The sequence below is a fragment of the Sturnus vulgaris genome, chromosome 4 (genome assembly GCF_052056855.1).
Source record: "Sturnus vulgaris isolate bStuVul1 chromosome 4, bStuVul1.hap1, whole genome shotgun sequence".
Lineage (NCBI taxonomy): Eukaryota > Metazoa > Chordata > Aves > Passeriformes > Sturnidae > Sturnus > Sturnus vulgaris.
In genome coordinates this window covers 40,482,920-40,502,317 of record NC_142246.1, presented here as the reverse complement: position 1 = coordinate 40,502,317, position 19,398 = coordinate 40,482,920, and the positions used below count along the sequence as shown (strand labels likewise).

General features: G+C 35.3%; 1 long non-coding RNA gene across 2 annotated transcripts in view; it reads left to right on the top strand.

The window, feature by feature from the left end:
- LOC148223960 (uncharacterized) overlaps positions 1-10,084 on the top strand; it is a 54,322-nt gene extending 44,238 nt beyond the window's left edge. Inside the window, exons 8-10 of one of the 2 annotated variants that reach the window (XR_015803175.1) lie at positions 4,944-5,076; positions 6,438-6,512; positions 7,814-10,084. This is a non-coding gene — a long non-coding RNA (uncharacterized LOC148223960). Of the gene's footprint in view, positions 1-4,943; positions 5,077-6,116; positions 6,513-7,813 lie in introns of both variants that reach the window. The other variant, XR_015803174.1, reaches the window with a different exon arrangement.
- The last annotated feature ends 9,314 nt before the right edge of the window (positions 10,085-19,398 follow it).

Sequence of the window (19,398 nt, the reverse complement as noted above, 5' to 3'; positions counted from 1 at the left end):
CATTCAAAACTCAGTGAGAACCACCAAATCATATTAGGACAGCAATTCCCATTTCCTGCTGTGTTCCTGAGGCAGTTGACCTATTGTTCCCAGTAAGGACAATTTTGTAGCTTGAGACTGTACACATCAGTAGGCTCCAGTGTACTGATCTCTGCCCCACTAAAATAGTGTATTCACACTTTCAGTTTTCATTTCTGTTGTGGGAGCCTCACTGAGAAACCAACTTAAAAGGATTTTCACATCTCTTATTCCCTCTTTTAATTTCCACTGAAGCTCAAAGTAGATCTTAACTAGTGAGTAGTTAATTGAGTTGACTTAAATGAGTTGTCTGCAGGCCTGGTGTCTGGGATGGAGAAGTTCTACTTGCCTTGGATGGCAGAATACAATTCTAGTTGCTACTGAATGAGTCCTGACAGCAGGGTAGAAATATGAGATTCTGGAGGTGTAATATTCTTTCCAAGCCCTTCAATTAGATCTGTAGTGTTCATGCCACCTTGGCTCTTGGGAGAATATTTATTTTATGGACAAACCATTCACTCATCACCTGAATGACCACCAGGTACATTTGTTCTTTGGAATTTGTTTTCAAAGAATATTTTGCCCTTTTTTCTCTGCACTTTTTTATGCAAACAGCTTTCAATTGTGTGGGTGCCTGCCTGTTTCACTGCAGCTGCCTTGGCTATAAATTCTTCCTCTAGTATTGTGCTGGTTTGTATTAATTTACTTTTTGGCAAGGAAGGAAAGGAACCAATTATGGAAATAATTCCCTATAAGGACCTTGGCAGCTTCCTTTAGACCTGACAAAATACCAATCAGTGGCTGATTTTTAATATTGACACAATGCTACACCTCTGCTGCAGCCTGGCAGGGTGGGGTTCCCTCCACCAGCGTGGCCAGACCTGGCCCCCTTTGCTGCTGGCCCATACAGCCCAACAAAAGCTGAACAAAGAACTGCTGGCTGCAGTGGGGCGAGGGAAGACCATCAACCCAAGACTAAAATTAAATACAACAAAAGCCAAAAACGTTTTCCCTATAACTCATTAAAAAAGTATAAAGTAAAAACGTTCAAATTGTAAGCATAAGCAAAAGTATTCATAGTAAACAAAAAAAAAAGTTAAAATAGCTATAATTTAATAAAAAACGTAAACAAAAAAAGGAAAAAAATAATGAAAGCCCTTTGCCCTTAAAAAAAACCCCCTCTATTCCCCCAAAAAAATAATATCAAGAAAACCTTTACTTCTTAAACTATTCATCCTTAAAATAGTACCCTGTAACACCACCCTCAAAAATAATGATAAAAAAACTATAAGCCAAAAACCCCCTTTTACACAGTAATCAAATTTCCATTCTCCCAAACAACTAACTCATTATGACATTAAAACCACAAAAACCTATTTTCTTATGAAGAAATCTCCATAAACTGAGACTCCTCTCCCTAAATAAATTGCATAAATAAAAGACTATTTAAAATAAATGCTATTTTTAAAAGGTAAACTAATTTGTTTCTATATGTTATCAAAGAAAAGAAAGTGTAGAGAAAAGAAAAGTGTTCTTTTAATCTAATTATTATTTATTTTTAAAAAATCTATTAATAAGGTTTTTCTTTATACCCTTCAAAGTTTAAGCCAACTTTACCTTCCCTCCTAACCCTATCTCACAGCAAAAATTAAATAAATAATTCCACTAAATGCACTAGCTAATTTAGCCAACACTAAACCCCTCACATAAATTAGTGCATTAGCCAAAAAATCTCTAACAAACCAAAACCAATACAGATATTTTGCCTTCCTAAATTATAGCAATTGTGGAGAATGTAAAATGCTGCTTTCTGTGTCTTCTGCAGCGCTTTTTGCACCCCTATTCACTTTTTTACTTCTTCTCATTTATATCCCAAAGGTAATAGAATTTGTTGGGAGGAAAGAATTAAAAGTGGAAAAATGGCAAGGAGGATAGTAGATTTACTCGAGTGACCATGTAGCTGGGAATGCCAAATCCTGGCAAATAACAGAGTGGGAAACCATGTATTACACCTAGTGCTGCTTATCCTCTGTTTTGAGAAGTAGAATTTCTGTGTAGAGATAACATAGGTGTTTACAGAGACTTGGAGGCCCTCTCCAAGAAAAAGCACAGAGAAAATCATGGAGGTAAATTGTGCATGTGCCAGACGCTTTGATATGTTGAGGCTGGTGAAGAGGTCACATGCTTTTTGCACCTGCTAAGATGGAATGAGCTCAGCAGTGTATGTCCCCCAGCTTGCTCATTAAATCCTCCAGCCAGCAAGGTGATGGAATAATTCTATTCTTACCACTTCAGCTGTGGGTCATGTTCACCTTCATTGCTTGCATCTATGTTCACACGGTATTATATTTTATAATTCATGTTGATAAATTCAATAGCGCTTGTGGCTGATATCCAAAACCATATTTTCTTAAGGATGGAGCTAGAAATGATCAAGTCTCTAGCTAGCTCTCTGACCTGAAGTTTGTATTTCACGCCTGCCAGCACTGTGTTTCTTGATATGTGTGCGTGCCACGATTTGACATATAGCTTGTAAGGTCTTCAAGATATTATATGTCAACATGTTAATCAATTGAAGAGAAGTTTCATTAACTGAATAAGAAAAAATGTGTGCATAAGGTAACTCATTCCTCATTAAAGGAGACCTCTGGAGCACTTAAGCTTCAAATAAATGACAGGTAGATGATATGGAGGATTATCTTTCTTTGAGGATTTTGTCTGGGCCATTTGATGTTAGTTTATATTACATATATCAGCCAAGAATGCTCAATAGATCTTTGTCATACTGTAGAATGTGTGATAGATTCTGACAGAATATAGTTGATATATATAATATATTTGTTATAAGTAACTGGTTTTCCATGTTTAGCTTTTAAATTTTTTGTATGGCTGTGGAGATTTGCAGGACTCCACTTCTAGAACTATGCCCCAAATTGGCTTTTACTTGCACTTCCAAATAGAGACTTGGATAAAGAGCAGGAATTAACAAGATTGTTTTTTTGAAACTGTCCTCAGTGACTATTTGGCATTTGATTACTGACCAATGGTGATTTACCCACGCTCTTCCTAGGCCATTTCCCTGCAAAACTGCAGATGAACAGAGTCCCATTCTCCATGGACATTTTCTTATTGAGTGTTTGTTGAAGATAACTACCAGTAGGATTGTGTCTTGCGGTGGCAACAGCAAAAGGTGCTCGCATTGGCTCTGACATTCATCATAAATCTTTTAGAGATTGCTTTTCTCAACATCTCTACCCTTCTGGTTTGCTGTGTTTTCTTTAGTGATAATCAGTCAGCAGAGACCCTGAACATACGCCACAATTATAATCCCCACAAATAAAATAACTCCAGGCCATTTAGATAACAATATAGCATTTTAATTTTTTTCTTTTTCAGTTTGCACCCTGTGGAGAAGGCCAACAAGAAAGGTTCACCACTTTTATCACCCTAGTTAGAGCTAGTCAGAAGGCTGTGAAATCAGATATCCTTTTGTCTGTGTGGTAGTGTATCATCATATTCTGCCTTAAATCTTTTTTGAGCTTACTAACTCGAGAGTTCTGTCAGCTTCAGTTCTCCTGGTTTCTTTCTTGCCCCATGTTAGCCTCATGATCTATAATCAGGTCTTTCAAGTTTCCAGATCAAGTTTCATCTTTAAAAAGAGTAATTTTAAAGGAAAAGTCAAAAAGTAAACACATAGACTGTCAGAGGACTTAATGCCATCCTCAAAACCTCATGATTTTTCAAAGATCTCTAACATTCATAAATGTTTTTTTTCAGCATGTTAATAAGGACAGCAAATACAGTGCTGGTAACAATCTGAAAAAAAATCCAACTATTTTCTTGCTGCTGTGCTTTAGAATTAATTTCATATATACAAACCCTTCTTTCTTTCCTCTTGAGTTTAATAATTTACAAAAAGTTATCTGTAGTTAATTTGAAGCTTTCTGATAAAAGTCTATCTTAAAACCTCTGATATAGATTTTGAGATATATTTATTATGTGTGTCTACCTTTTGTGCTTTGAATTTTGCCATTTAATTGCTCATCACTCTGGTCTGGCCTCGAATGTGATAAAAAATGGAAACAAAATATCCCTAATCTGAATCCAGTCTAAATTTGTGTTAGAATAAGCATCTCAGTTTTCATTCTGTAGTCATATATTTCACTCTTAACGCATCTTACAATGTCCTGCTTGAGTATATTCCAGAGAATCTTTTTTTCTAATACTTCCCAATCTTACCCTAGTTCTGGAAATTACTTATTTATGGAGGGCTTTAGTTTTGACTGCCAGTAGATCCACAGAAATTTGCTAGGGTTAGTTCAGACAAAGACTACTCCCATCAGTTGAAGTGCTACATTTCTTTATTTGCTGGATTTGAAGGCAAGGGGTATCTCACTCTGTACTTCAACTTTACTTACTGTGAACAAGAGGTAATACAATATAACAAACATTCTACATAACGCATTATTTCAGTTGCTATGTACTAGACAAAAAACGAGATACATGCTGCAGATTTTTCTGGTAGAAAATAATGTCTTAACAGAAGCATTTCTACTTGTAGCTTCAAAATTAACAAATTTAGAATGTGCTTAAAATAAATAGAAAATGTTTTGTAGATGCAATTGTTCTGTTGCATGAAATTACATCCAAACCATTGTTTTTCTGGGTTTAAAGTACTTTGTATAACTGCAGTTGTATAATGCAATGAAGATTAGTATACTGCATGTATGAGACTTGCATTGTAATTGCAAACAAAAATCACTTTCTTTGAATTCAGCCTAACACTTTGGAAAATGTTAGGCTGAATGCAAGGAAAATAATTTACATTTATGAAGTCAAGCCCAAAAGGGAGATTTTTTTGCTTTTTGGAAAATGTGAACCTAAAACTGAAACACAGAAATTAATTAAGTTGTGCTGTGTTGAAGTTTATATCTGGACAGGCAGAATCAAAAGTGCCAGGAAAATGAAGATCTTTTTCTACAGGAAGTATCACCATTCTAAACTGAAAAGAGAGGACACAAGAGGTTACATAAACGTTCCAGTGGTAGCACTGTCTAGGTAAGATAAATATATGGCATCGTTCAGAAATCTGCACCAGAGTGCTAATCTTCTGGGTTTTAGATTAGTTAGAATTATTTAGCACATTCTATTTAGCAGAAAAATATTTTAAACTGTCATTGAGCTGATTTTGTTAGGGAATATGTATTCATTGTTGAGTTAATCCTAGGGAAAAGAATTTCTAATCTAAATTTTTATCCTTTTTATATCAGAACGTCTATCATTAAGTTTCAGAATTGACCTGTCACTGACAAAGAAATTTCATATGGGTGTTGCTTATTAATTACTCTAATTTACTTTTTAGTTGAGGAGATAAGAGAATAAGAAAGACACTGAAGATAACTTTAAAAAAATCCCTTTACTTACATAGTTATGTATTGATGTTTAATGTACAAATATCAATTTAAACATGGATTAAAAAACTGAGGTTAGGTTAGGGAGAATCCAAGTGAAATAATATTGAACAGATGCAGGTCAGAGAACACAAATGCTCCTAGAGGAAAGGCATCCCAGGAGAGCAGTTAGAATAGAAAAAATGTAAAATGCAGGAGGAAAGGTGCAGTTGTAGTTAATCTGCTAAAACTACTTAGCATCAGACTACTTCTGCTCCCTGAGGGGTGAGTAGGAATTTTACTTTTGATTTCAGTGGGAACAATTAAGCAAAGTTGGTCAAGACCCAGACTCAGTTCTATTCTACATCTTAAAATTGTCTGAATTCAGTGGTGGGCTGATTATATTTTATGTATGATTTTTTGCTGAACTTTGCACTGTTCTTTTTAGGAGAGTGCCAAGGCAGTGGGAAAGTGGTAAGAAAAGTACTTGTAACATTAATGTTTAAGTTAATAGTCTAGTTTAATGTGATAATTGGAAAATATGTAAAAATCTTGAAGGAGAATCACAGAGGTAGCTTGTTATAGTGCTTTGGATTACTGTCTGATGTACTGCCTAATTCTTGTACAGAAAAATGGAATCATATTTATTCAATTATGAATAATATTTATTCAAAAGTGTCTTGTGCTCCACCCCCTTGCTCTAATTAGTGAATCCCTGAACAGACAGCTCCTTTGGGTGTATTCCTTGCACCAACTTCCAAGTGCTGTCATGACCTGGCACAACGAAGAAAAAGGGCATCTGCTGGGTCCCAGTACCACTAAGTAAAGAGGAGGAGTGGATTACAATAGCTCTTCATGGCGAGACAATCCAATCAGAAGATGGGATCGAAAGAAATGATTACGAGCTTTTGCTGAAGAACCTCAGCATGTTTCATTCTGATGTGCATTACCTCCTTGGAAACATGTATCTTCTGATTTTGGTTAATGAGAAATTTGACAAACTCCTTCTATTTCTGACCTATTTTGCAGCTGTTCTCAAGTCTTCAGAAAATAGCTGAGGGACACAGACATATTTTTTTCCACGTCCTGTGAATAGATGATGAGGTAAGTATTGCCCTCCATTGTTTCCACTCGAGCTGAAACATGTTATAGAAGAAATTCACATCTTGAAAGCCCTGTCTCTAAATTATGTATGTTGTCTGTATCCAGGCTTTTGTTTCAGTATTTCTTATGATCTATAGGATAATTGTAACAGGTGTATCTAATTCAGACAGAATAACTGATAAAAGGGAACTGCAAAAGCATGCCAGGGGCTTTTCTCAATTACCGCCACAGAAATAAGCTATTTTTTTCAATATAATTACTGGTAATGTTTAAAGATTTTGTTAATTTTGAGATTAACTACAATTATGACTTTCTCAGTGACCTATGTGATTTTAACACATAGGTCACTGTTAAATATACATGTAAAATTCTTAAAGGGCATTCATCAATATGAAAGGCTTTGGTTCCGGATGAAAGGAATGACTCTTGAGTTCAAGTAAAAGCAAAACGAAAAGAAAACAAAAATATTTATTTCATGGAAAGTCAAGGTTTTTAAAATGACAATATTTGTAAAAAATAACAACTTGATCCTTGCACATAAAAAACAAATGTTAGTGCTGCTGCAGAGAACAAAGATCAACTTCTGAGATACATCTAAAATGGTTTTTCCATTGGCAAAACCATTTGGGACTATATTTTTCCAGTTTTGTAATCAAACAGGCTGGTTCCTGGGGAAAAAAAGAAAGAAAAATGTAATCAAAGATGTATGTTTCCCTCTGGTAGAACCAGAATAGAGAACCAGAAAGAAAATCAAGAGGTAATTGTTGAGTGTTTTTTAACAAAAGCCTCTATTGATTCAAGTAAATTTTGAATTTACGGCTCAGCAGCGAGTAAGGGACTCTGTATGATAAAGATGATTACATTTTTCACATGAGTGACAAAACCGAAAGCATATCAGTATTGTTCTGCAAGAATGGAGTTGTTAGTGCTCTGTTCCAATTCTAGTTTGGATAATTATTTTCTCCTTACCTAACTTCACTTCCAGTTCAAATAGATGCAACCTTCAATTTCTATTATAAAATGTTGTGTAAAGTCACTATAGCCCCTGAAAATTCACTGTAGAGCTAAGTACAATTCCTGGGCCTGAAAAGATTCTTGCATGGTGTGCATTCAATTTAGAAAGGACTTTGTGATCCTGGTGAAGTGATATGCATTATGAATATATAACATCATGAAATGATAGGTAAAGTGGGGATTTCTAGCTAAAACAAGTCAAATGGTATAAGATTAGCCAAACCTTTGATAAGAGGGAATGAATCAATACATTACTCTTTAGATGTTTTTTTTCTCTTCATTCACAGTTTTGTCAGTTACTTGATCAGAACCTTTTCTGTGGATGGAGATAGGAGATGAAGAGGAGAGAAGGTTGACTAAAGAGAGAAATTCTGTTATAGCTTAATCAGCTGAAAGAGCTGTAACATTCATGAAGTCAGATTGTACCTCAGTGGAAGAGTGTGTGCCTTCCATCACAAGAAACATCCCTCCTTCATACCTCTCCTGCACATCTCCTGTGCCTCAATACAGGAATACTGCTCTTACAGCTGTTCTTTCCTTCCTGATGTTAGACTGGCTATGAATACAATCATGGGATCTCTGAAAAGCTGGGGCAAATACTCCACCAGTAAATACTTTAAGATGGGGAAAGAAGAGAACGAAAAAGTTAGACATGCATTTGGGGCTAAAGATGGCAGGTATCACTTTGGCTTTATTATTTATACCGTGGTTCTAAAAGCTTGTTGTCTTACAAAATACACCAATAGACTCATTAAGAAATAGAATTTGTAAGCAGTGAAAAAAATTACTTGTTTAGTGTTTTTTCTCTGTCCCAGCTATCATCTGGGATACTTGACTCATTTTTCAAGCTTGAAGAAACGTATTTATAGATAAATCTCATTATTTTTCTACCCACATGTAAAATTTAGCACCAAGAGAGGTGCATGACTTGTTGGCAGAAAAAAAAAATTTGCTATGTAATTTCCAGGTGCTTTTGCATTGGTCTCTTTTATAGGCTTCTATGATTTGAATATATTCTTTGAATTGAAAACCTGAAGTTATGTAATGTTTATTGTTTTTACCATATTAATTTTTTTCCTTGTGCCATCTCGCCACAATTTTTCTTCTAATGCTGTACCTCCAACTACTACAAATGGTTTGAAACAATTGCCAAAATGGCTTTGGACACTGAAAATTACTATGTAAGTACTGGTGTCAAGTCATAATGGTACTTAGCTGCCTCCGCACAGAGATGTGCATCACTTGACAAGTTACACTTTTTAAAAATCTTTTAGTCAAGAATCCAAAATAGGATACTGAGACCCAGTTCCATTATTCGCCACATAAAAATAGGTTGGTGATAATTATTACTGGTTGGTCAGTAACTGATAACTCATTGATCCTGTTGAGAATCTGAAGCTAGTTTTCTTTTGCTTCTTTGCGAGTGAATCACATATTCCTTCATCAATATAGAAATTGTCAATACTTTATGGATTTTGTTTATGTTTTTCCTCTTAAAAGAGTGTAAATGGCACTCCTTTATCTATTCCTTATTCAGATCAATGACAATATCACTAATGAGTTCAAAACCCCCAAAATCACACTTTTAAAATGTACCTTAAAGGACCAGTTGAGATAATTTCTGATGACAAGTGTTCCTATATCAGACATAATGAATTCAACCCATATTCCCGCAAATAAAGCAAAAGGAAACATAAAATCAGATTTGGTGGTAGGGTAGAAGATATCTCAACGGCAGAAACAGTAATTCTACAAAATGAATAGTTTCAAATGGCATATATAATTTTCTATGAAATATATGTAACCTTTACAAATGTGCATTTAAGAGGCGCTGTCATGAATTTAAAATTTGCTGGAAAAGCAGAATTTTTCTTTTTATACTGTACAACCTAGAGAAAAATAATAAAAAGTGACATCAAGTGCTTTTAATGTTCCAACTTGTCAGTAAATGTTATAAATAACTACTAGTTGTATCCATAAAAATGAATGCCAGTTTCAAAACTAGATTATAAATTTGCATGAAGATTATACCATTTGAGTGACAATTATAATGTCTCATTTTTCAGAGATTTTATTATGTGTTATCAACATGTCTGTTTCTAGATTTGGTCAAGAGATTTGATAAAAAATTTTCGAAGACCTTTCTGTATGGTTATAAAATTATAAAAAATCTCTGCTCCTATTTGCCTGTTCTAAATTTATGTAACTTGTGTCCGTGTACTTATTCCTTGGGGTTAGGTGTCTTTATAGGCATCAGCTATTGAACAAAGATGTTTCCATTGTTTTTCCTTTGTAGATTTTCCCTTTTTAATGATAAATTTGTTTACTTTCACATCTTTGGGTCATTATGAATGTATGCAGTGATTTCTAAAACAACAGTTTTAGAAGTGGCAAAAGCAAGGGTTGTCTCATGGCAAAAGACCCATAACTGAGCCATACTGAGCCAAGGAGCATAGTGGAATGCTCTGACTCCAGTGTCGTTTAATTACCTATTTAGGAATTGTTCTCTGGATGTGATTAATACAATCAATAAACTAACTGTCTCTATTAACACCTGATATATGTCTATACTTTCATTTTATAGATAATTTCAAACATGTTTCCTTCCTGACCTCAATTTTTCATGCGTGGCAAAAATTTCTTTCTCATTTAATTAATTTTGATCATCAAACTGTCTCCAATTTCTTCAATGAAGATTGAGAATGATTGACCTCCAAATCTGTGTACAGCATGCTTTATGGAAAAGAAACCTAATTCCCTAGGAAATAGATTTGTATTTTAGAATATGGTCTGAAAGACTGCTGTATTTCTGCAAAACTTATATACCTAATTTCTAGTGCATTCAAAAGTGCATATTTGTGCTTTCATAAAGACATTGACATTTTCATACAAAAAATACACAACTAGAGAGAAAAGTGTATAATTTACACTATCAGTCTACAATAATTATATAAAACTTGCATATCTATATTACCTATTTATAAAATATCTTACCTTGTATCCATTTTAAAAATGGTTTCAGAGATCACATTAGATGGCAAAGCGTGGAATGATAGATACATTTACAAAAACAACTCACAATAAAAATCTCTTTTAGTTTTAAGTTTAATTTCTCAAGACTTGAAATCTTTCTCAATTGCATTGCCGTCAAAGATAGTGCCATCTATTATTTCCTTCTCATAAGAAGACACTGACCTACTGCTACGTTTTTGCCTTCAAATGCTTTTTTTGGTAAACAGGGTAAAGGAGGGGTAGATTTTACATTACTTGGCATGTTCTTGAAAAGATGAAGATAATACACATCAGAACAAGGACACTGACAGATGAATTGCAGCTGTGGTGTCTTAATCTGGATCAGCTTGGCTGTAAAATTGCCTGAATCACTGACTTTAATCATTGCAGTTTGTGAGGCAAACAATGAAATATCAGATGTCCCCATTTAGATTCTGATATCCTGGTTAGCTAAGCATGAATTCCTTCCTTCCTTCCTTCCTTCCTTCCTTCCTTCCTTCCTTCCTTCCTTCCTTCCTTCCTTCCTTCCTTCCTTCCTTCCTTCCTTCCTTCCTTCCTTCCTTCCTTCCTTCCTTCCTTCCTTCCTTCCTTCCTTCCTTCCTTCCTTCCTTCCTTCCTTCCTTCCTTCCTTCCTTCCTTCCTCCCTTCCTCCCTTCCTCCCTTCCTCCCTTCCTCCCTTCCTTGAAATTGCATCATGGAATGCCATTATTAATTTTATTAAAGTCCACATTAAGAACAATTTGATGTTTGGGATTCCCAGTATTTTGGTAACAAGGCACTTGTTTGAATTTTCAGTTCTTCATACCCAATTTATGGTCTTTTTTTTCATGTGTCACATTATCCTTGATAGGAAATGACATTTTTCTCTTTTTATACAATGCCTCTTGATATGTCTGCAGAGGGCAATCATATCAAACCTTGGACTTTTGGCAGGCTAAAACTCTGGTTTTCTCTCCTGCAGTATCTATTTCTCTGTGATATCTATAGCTCTTTTCTGTATCTGTAGCAGGAATGATCAGAAGATTTCTGAAATTTAAAAGCCCTTTGAGCCTCCTGTGGTCACAGAAATGCTTCCTTCTCTCTGCAGAGGTTGAGAAGTCCTTCCCGAATTTGCTCAGAGAGATATTGTTCTCTCTGAGTGTGGTGTGGGGGTACTTTGGTGCTGAACAACACAGGAACTCTGCTGTAGTCCCACAGCAATGAAAATCTTCTCTTACTCCTGCAATGTAATAACTAATAAGTTTGGATGTTCATAATCTGGCTCAAGTGCATAGTAAAAAGGTGGTTTACCTTATAACCTCACTGTGCTGAGTATTTTGACCTGAAATCCTGCTAGTGTGGGAGCATCCTGCTGCCTGTTTATTTTTGTGTACCTAAACTGCTGGGTTATAATTTGTAGGAAAATGGGAGTTTTAGAATGGCAGTAGAGCATAAGTAGGTGTGATTAATTTTCATTCTTGCACTGAGCATATTTCTTTTACAGTTGCAGAAACCTGAGCTGCTTAGGTTCAGGTTACAGTTTGAACAGTTCATTCGAGTTGCAATGTGGGTGAAAAATAAGGAAGGTCTGCCAAAGAACACTGCCACTCAAAGATAGAAATATTATTTAAAAAATAGAGATAGGGATCTTTAGAAAGATATCTTTGAAATAATTTTCAATGTAATATGAGAAAAATTGAATAAGCCAAATTTATGCAAATTGCATGTTATGCCACTGTGTGTAATGTATGTGTTACACTGTTGAAGTGTATGGTCTCATCACTACACTGAAAATTTTGTATCTGATTAGAGTGAGATGAAGAATTTTTCTGTTGTCCCGTCTAAGCTCATTTACAGCTATTGTGAGACAATAGATGCTCTGATCCTTTCATTCCTTTGTAACTCTCATCATGTGTGACCAAATTATTTGAAACTCACATGCTTACATTTTGAAAATTATGAGTTCCCCTCTCAGTTGTCCTTTCTCAAGGCTGAACAGACCCAGTTCCCTCAGCCTTTCCTGATAAGAGAGATGCTTCTGTCCCCAGTCATCCTTGCTGCCCTCCATGATTTAATGGAAAAGAAAATAAAGGGCTGTAATGGGCATGTGAAAAATGCTTTAATGATGTACTAGCAAATAAGAAAATAAGACTTTGAATTTACATTTCATTAAAATGAATCAGTGTATAAAAGCACACAGTTTTGAAGAGTACAAAAATAGTGTGTTCAACTGTCTGGTTAACCTTGTTTATTACAGGCATACTGTAATATCAGCCAATGACTGTGGAATTAATGATACTTTATTTTTCTATTCTTCATATTTATTTGGATACAGCTTTTGAAAGTGAGGTCATAAATGTTTCCTTAACTTACTAAAAGACATTTCTTTGTTTTTTGTTCAATAACTATACTGCCATTAGAACAATGAAAAGCCCAATAGCTGCAAGGCATGGGTGAGTATGTACAATAAGGTATGCACCATAAATTATAATTTACTAATCATATACCGAGCTGTTTTTTAGGATAAAGTTTGGATAAAAACAGAGCCAAGGTAAAGACAAAGTATATGATGCACAGGTGAACTGAAATACAGAATAAAGAAATAATCTGAAAACAATTGTACCTGAAGGTGCTAGAATGAAATAACATTAAAAGTATTACTTAATAAAAGAATGAAACATCATGTAAGCAAGAGAACATACAGTTTATTGCATGCCTTTTTTTTTCTTTTTTCAAGATTACTTGAAATATACTGTTGCTATTGATCTAATTCTGTTGAAAAATGTAACATCACTCATATATTCTAGATAAATTTAATCCCCTTTGTCTTTGGAGTTGTGATATTGGAGTGAGTGGACCAGAGGTCCAACTTGCACAGTATTTTTATTCTGACCTTAGGAAGAACATTATTTACTGTATCTGTAGCAACAACAACAACAACAAAATGATGATTTCTCAGTTGTTTAATTTAGAAAAAAATGTCCCTTTTCTTTTCTAGGTCTTAAACTTCTGCTGGATAGAAATCTGTTAGCCTTTCTCCTGCAGTTTTGTACATATTCCAATACAAAGTTAATTGACAGTTGTAAGAATTCTGGATGTTGATTAGAGATATGTTATTTTTGGATCTCTGAGATTTTGGCCTCAGTAGCTTCAAGGAACAGCGAATTCTATTGTGCTATGTGGAAGAAAAGGTATTTATTATTAATTTAGCATCCTTTAATTGAATTCTTTCATACCTATTTATTACAAGAAATGGAGATGAGAAGCTCCCAACCATTTCCAGACTATCAGTGCATGTTTTATTCTGATGTACTTACATTAAAACAAAGTAACATTTTTGCATCACCTTTTTAAGTAAAATGATTAAGTAAAATTTACTGAGTGTTTTTCCATCTCTTTGTTAATTTCTCTGGATTTTTTTCCCCAGAGATTTGAGCTTCCTTTTCTGAACCTCTGCCAGTTTGACACTTTTTTTGAAACCCTGTGATCAATGCTGCACATAATATTCTGGAGGAGATGACATTTTAGATGGATATGTGGTAATTTCTTGACTGCGATGGCACATTGAGCAGTTGATGTTTTTTATTTCCTCCTTTTCTCTCTCTTCATTGTCAGTTAGTTTGGAAGGCACAAACCCTGTATACAAGTACCACACAGAAATTGAAAGGAGATATGATCACTCTTCTTATTCTCTTCCTTCATATCACTGTTGAATTCAATTACTGCTGTCTTTGAAATTTTCTGGCTCAGTTAGAAAGAATATCCTCTTCTTTGACAAGTGATTTGGTCTGGGGAGAAATACTGAGATGGTGGCTGGGGTAAGGACTTGTGCTGCTTTCGTCTGAAAAATTGGAGCTACACTGGGAGCTGGCAAGGACAGAGGCCAGGAAAGCCTCTGCATGCAGTCCCTATTATACCCTTTAGAGGCATGCAGCAGGTTGGTGTGACAGTCTCTAGTCCTCTCATGGTGAGGGGTTAAGTACTAGAGGATATTCATGGTCACTTCCAAAACAACCCATTCTATGATTTGAGAGAAAGAAGGAGATTTCCTTTTCATCAGAATTTTTTACTTTGTACTTTTATATTTTATCGTGTTCCAGGGAACATCATGGGGGTTTAATCATAAAGTTCCCTTCTGTTGCAGAATTTCTAAGCATAGGCAGTATCCTTCAGCACTTCAGCCTTCCTTCGCTTGTGTGTTTTCATTTTAAAGGTTTTGACTGTTTATATTATAAGGGCTCCATTCTCTGGTCAGATGCTGAGGTATAATTTGTGCATTGAGGGCTGTTTGACATCTTGTGGGTGGAACACTGAAGAGTTTCACACCATCTGTGTATCAGACGTACTTCTCATAAACTTTGTGGAAGTAACCTTATAAGAGCAGCGCTTTGCACTCTGAGTTCCTAAGTGTGTGTGGAAGGGGAAGAGGGAAAAGAGGAAAGGGTCAAGAGAAGTTATAAGAAAAGAAAGGATTTGGAGTGAATGAGAACTGCATCCTTAAAGAGGGATGTTTGCTGTATTTACAAGATGTGGCCTTAGACAGGAATGCAGTCTCCAAACCTGTTCATTGATTTTGCTTCAAGTGGTTAGAACATAGACCAAAATTTATCCCTCACTGTAGACTGCGTTCTAGGCTGCAGAGTACCTTTTCCACTGTCTAATCCACTGGCTTTACAAACATTATAAGGAGCTGGCTTCCAGCTATGCTCTGTGATTTTTGTGGGTTTTCAGACTTCTCTTTATCCCTATATTTCTTAAGTTGAATTTAGGAAATTAAGTTAGAGGTATATACCCGATTAAAATGAACAAACAAAAAAAATTAGATATTTCAGTGATGTGGAATTTAAATCTCTCTTAGATTTGGCTCTAAGATCTGTCTCAGTATAAAGGCTTTCCATAATAATGAATTCTACATGAATAGTCATAATCAGAAAAAAACATAATGGGAAATTGTCCAAATGTCCAAATGCCAAAAAAAGTCCAATGTCTAAAAAAAAAGTCTACCATTTCAGACTTATCCTACAAACTTGGAGATTACCTAAAAATGAAGAATAAACTTTAGGCTGTTATACAGGTTCTTTCAAGTTATTTCTCCACTCTTCTGTGATGTTTTATGGTATAAGTGACCTTAGAAAATATATTTCTTTTTCTTTTTGGTATTATTATTTTTTTTCTTTTTTTTCCTTTCTTTTTGAAGTACTAAGCTTATCACAAATTCTAAAATCTAATCTTCTGTAAGTGTTAGTAATGAGACAGTGGAGCAGAGAGTCATGGCTTCTGCCCACAAGGTTTTGCTTTCATAATGAATTAACTCATATGAAGTGTGGAATCTGAGATAAGGCATGAAATTTTTAGATGGTGCCAGCTGGAATAGCTCCATTAAAATCAACGGAAAGACACCAGTTTTCACTACCAGCTTGTGACTCACTCCCAGGGGAAATAAAATGGTTGATATAAATGTTTCAGTCATGAGCCTCTTAGAGTGAACAATTGACATGGCAAGGACAGATGCTGGTATTCAAAACTGAAGATATTTTGGGATATTATATTCCGGATGTGATAGAATCTGTTGGTTTTCTCTCTATCACCCAGTATTGCTTTGAGCCCAACTCATATTTGAGCTTTTTAGAAAGTAGCTCAATAACGTGAAGTTTCTTAGGACTGTGGACTAATCTGTGGGCTGCTGCACAGCATTAGGATGAATTCTTGCTTTTTGTAAAGACTAGAGCAGGGAAGGGGAAAATCAAATCTTTTCCTCTTCATTCCTCACAAGACACTGAATTGTACTACCAAGTCCTTTGCAGTGAGAGGACTATTGACAGATACTATTGCTACTAAATTCAGTAAAACCATATTTATAGTGAAAATAAATATAGTAAAAATAGTAAATATATATATTATATAGATATTATATATATTGTATAAATAGTAAATATGCATGCCATTTTTTGTCTTTTACTCTAAGGTGGGTGTGGGATGCCATTATCCAATTGAATGTGGAAATAGCAACAGCCAGATCTATGTGTGAGGATGTGTGGATGAGCTTGGAAAGAAGGGAAAGCAGCTATGGGTTTTTCAAGAGCCACTTTCAGAATTTTGTGAATTCCTATTGTGAGCTCAGGAAGTCCCCAGGCAAGAAAAATCTAGAATAATAAGCAGAAACATAGATGATTTATCTATTTTAACTTTACTGTTTAATATCACGATGAACACGGAGAAAAAGCAGCAGGTAAGAGGTAAAGCAGAAAGGTCCCTTCTCTGGGAAACAGTGATAGACTTTTATGAATCCTGTTTTCTACAGGATGTGAAAGCGTTTCATTTCATGGACAGCCTGGTTTCCCCATTTGCATTACCCTTGGATCAGTGCACAAGCAAGTTTCTCACTGTGGAGTTTTATTAATGTGGTTATTGTTAAGCAAGAAAGCTCAACTGCTTTTCTTCCAAATGAAAAAGGGAACATTTCCATGGGCTAAGATTTGCCCTCTAGCTAGGCTCCTGAAATCCCACCAAATTAAAACTTATCCTCTACTCATTTTAACTATTACAGTGAAAGGAACGAACTTTAAGCAATTTCAGAATATGCCCCATTAACTTTAATATGTGCTAAACTTAGTGGCAGAATTTTAATTTTCTGCCTTTCAATACAGCTATGCTTTTCCTTTTGATGAAGCTTTTTTGCTGAGGAGAACTCTCACATTTGAAAAATAACAATTTTATTTTTCCTGAATTCTTAAATTATTGAACTCACAAGTTAGGATCATAAGATATTTCAGACTGGGAAGGACCTCGGGAGACATCTTAATGCAATTTCCTACTCAAAGCACTACCAGCTGTGAGGTGAGAGCGGGTTACTCAGGGCTTTATCCAACCAACTCTTGAAAACTGTGTTAACAAATTGTAAGACTAGAAATAGTAAGAACTTGTAAGTTCTTAATATTGGAGATATTATAAATCCACAATTATTAGATTAAAGGTATTAGAAAGTGCCTTTTTGCTTATTCACTTTAGTACCTGTTTATGGCCCTGTTTTCTTTAAATTTGTGGGGTTTTTTAATCTGCTGCCTCCAAGAGACTCCTGAGGCAGCAAATTTCAGAAGTTCACTTGCTACTGCACAAAAATATTTTGTTTTGTTTTAAAAGCCTTAAATTGATATGATAAATTCATTAAGAGCTAGATGTTTCTCTTTGGGCTTATTCAATAAATAGTTCTGAGTTCACTCATCCTTGTGAGACCTTCAAGCATACCCCCCATCTCTGCATCAAACAATGCCAGTCTTTCTCATCTGTTCCTGTTAAGGTTATTATTCCTTCTTCATACCCTCTTAGCTCCATTATGTTTTTCTTGAGGTGCAGAAGTGCCCACAGTACTGAAGATGTTTGTGTGGAAGAGGCTGCTTAGCCATCCCTTGATGCCTGAAGTCTGCCAGAGACAGATGTGTAAACCATAGCTTTTAAATTACATGGTAATGGAACTGAAAGGAATTGTACAGCTGTGGTATAAGTAAAAAAGGAAATTCACTGTTGATCTTAATGGTGGTGGTGGGCATTCAGTTTATCTGGATGCCTTATTTGCTTTTGGGCTGAGTTTTTTTCCTTGCTCTCTTCCACTGCATCATTGAGTGTGGTTGTATTGTGATGACTAATGAGTTTGTAAATGCCTACAAAGGTAAAAGATTAATATTTGTGATGCGGATACACTAAGGCAGAAGCTTCAGAAAAAAATGAAACTAAGAAAAGATTGTGTATAGATTTTTGGACATCTGAGGATGACCTAGAAATCCACATTCACTGTTTATCAGGACTGCAAACCTAACTGGGGTATGCTCATCAAACTCTTGCACTTGTTTCTGTTTTGGCACAGGAGGATGCAGGCTAGGAGATACGACTGGTGCTTGCTTGAATGTGGCAGGGGTCTGGCAGAAGCTCTTAAGTCATAGAAATGTGTTCCTGCCTGTCTTGTTCATGCTGCTCAGTTACATGGCCAGAAGACACTCCTCATAAGAGTAAAAAGTTAGTACACCTAATTAAAATTGCTAATTTAACTGAGCAGTCAGAAATGTTCTGTTTCTCTTCCTCCTTTAAGTCATCCGGACAGTTTCCAAAAACTCAGCTAAATGGCTTTTTCTCTGATGCTTTTTCTCTGAGAGGTACTAGTCCTGGCTTTCAAGATTCATATGACCTCATCAAATAAATTCCTGTGCTACAATAGCTGAACAGAAGTTAAGGGAAATGAAATAATATGTAAACGAAGTTTTGAAAGTTTGAGGCCAGATTTGATTCATGCAAGTAATACAAGTTTCCTCAGAAAGTAGTGACTTATTTTAACTGGAATTGGAGAATATTGCCTTTTAAAATAGAAACTGTCATGTTATATGAAACTTTATTTCCTGATACCAGCAATGATTTTATTGACAATTGTTCAAAGAGGTTTTATTTTTAACTACATGCTCAGTCATCACAAGGCCATTCACTGGAAAGGGGGACTTTAATTTTTTTGTGATGGCTCACATTTATTTTTAATCAATGATGCAAATAATGAATTATTTTCATGAAAGATTCGTGTCAAAATATGTGTTGTGGAAGCAGAAATGTTTCTTATTCAGGTCTCTGTAATCCTCTCAGAAAACATCCAACTTTGGAAATTTTCCAGTCAGAAACTTTCCAAGTTGATACAACTCTGAGCAACATGTTACTTTGGAAAAAAAATTATTAACCATAAGAACAATATGAAGTCTTCTAGTGTCAAAAAGTCTACAGTCACTGGCAAATAAAACCAAAAACATTCTGAACAAATTCATGACTACAAAAAGGTCTTCTTGACTAACACTAGAAATTCAGGAGCTGGGTCATCCTTTCTTGGAAATTTTGCTAAGATTTTCTT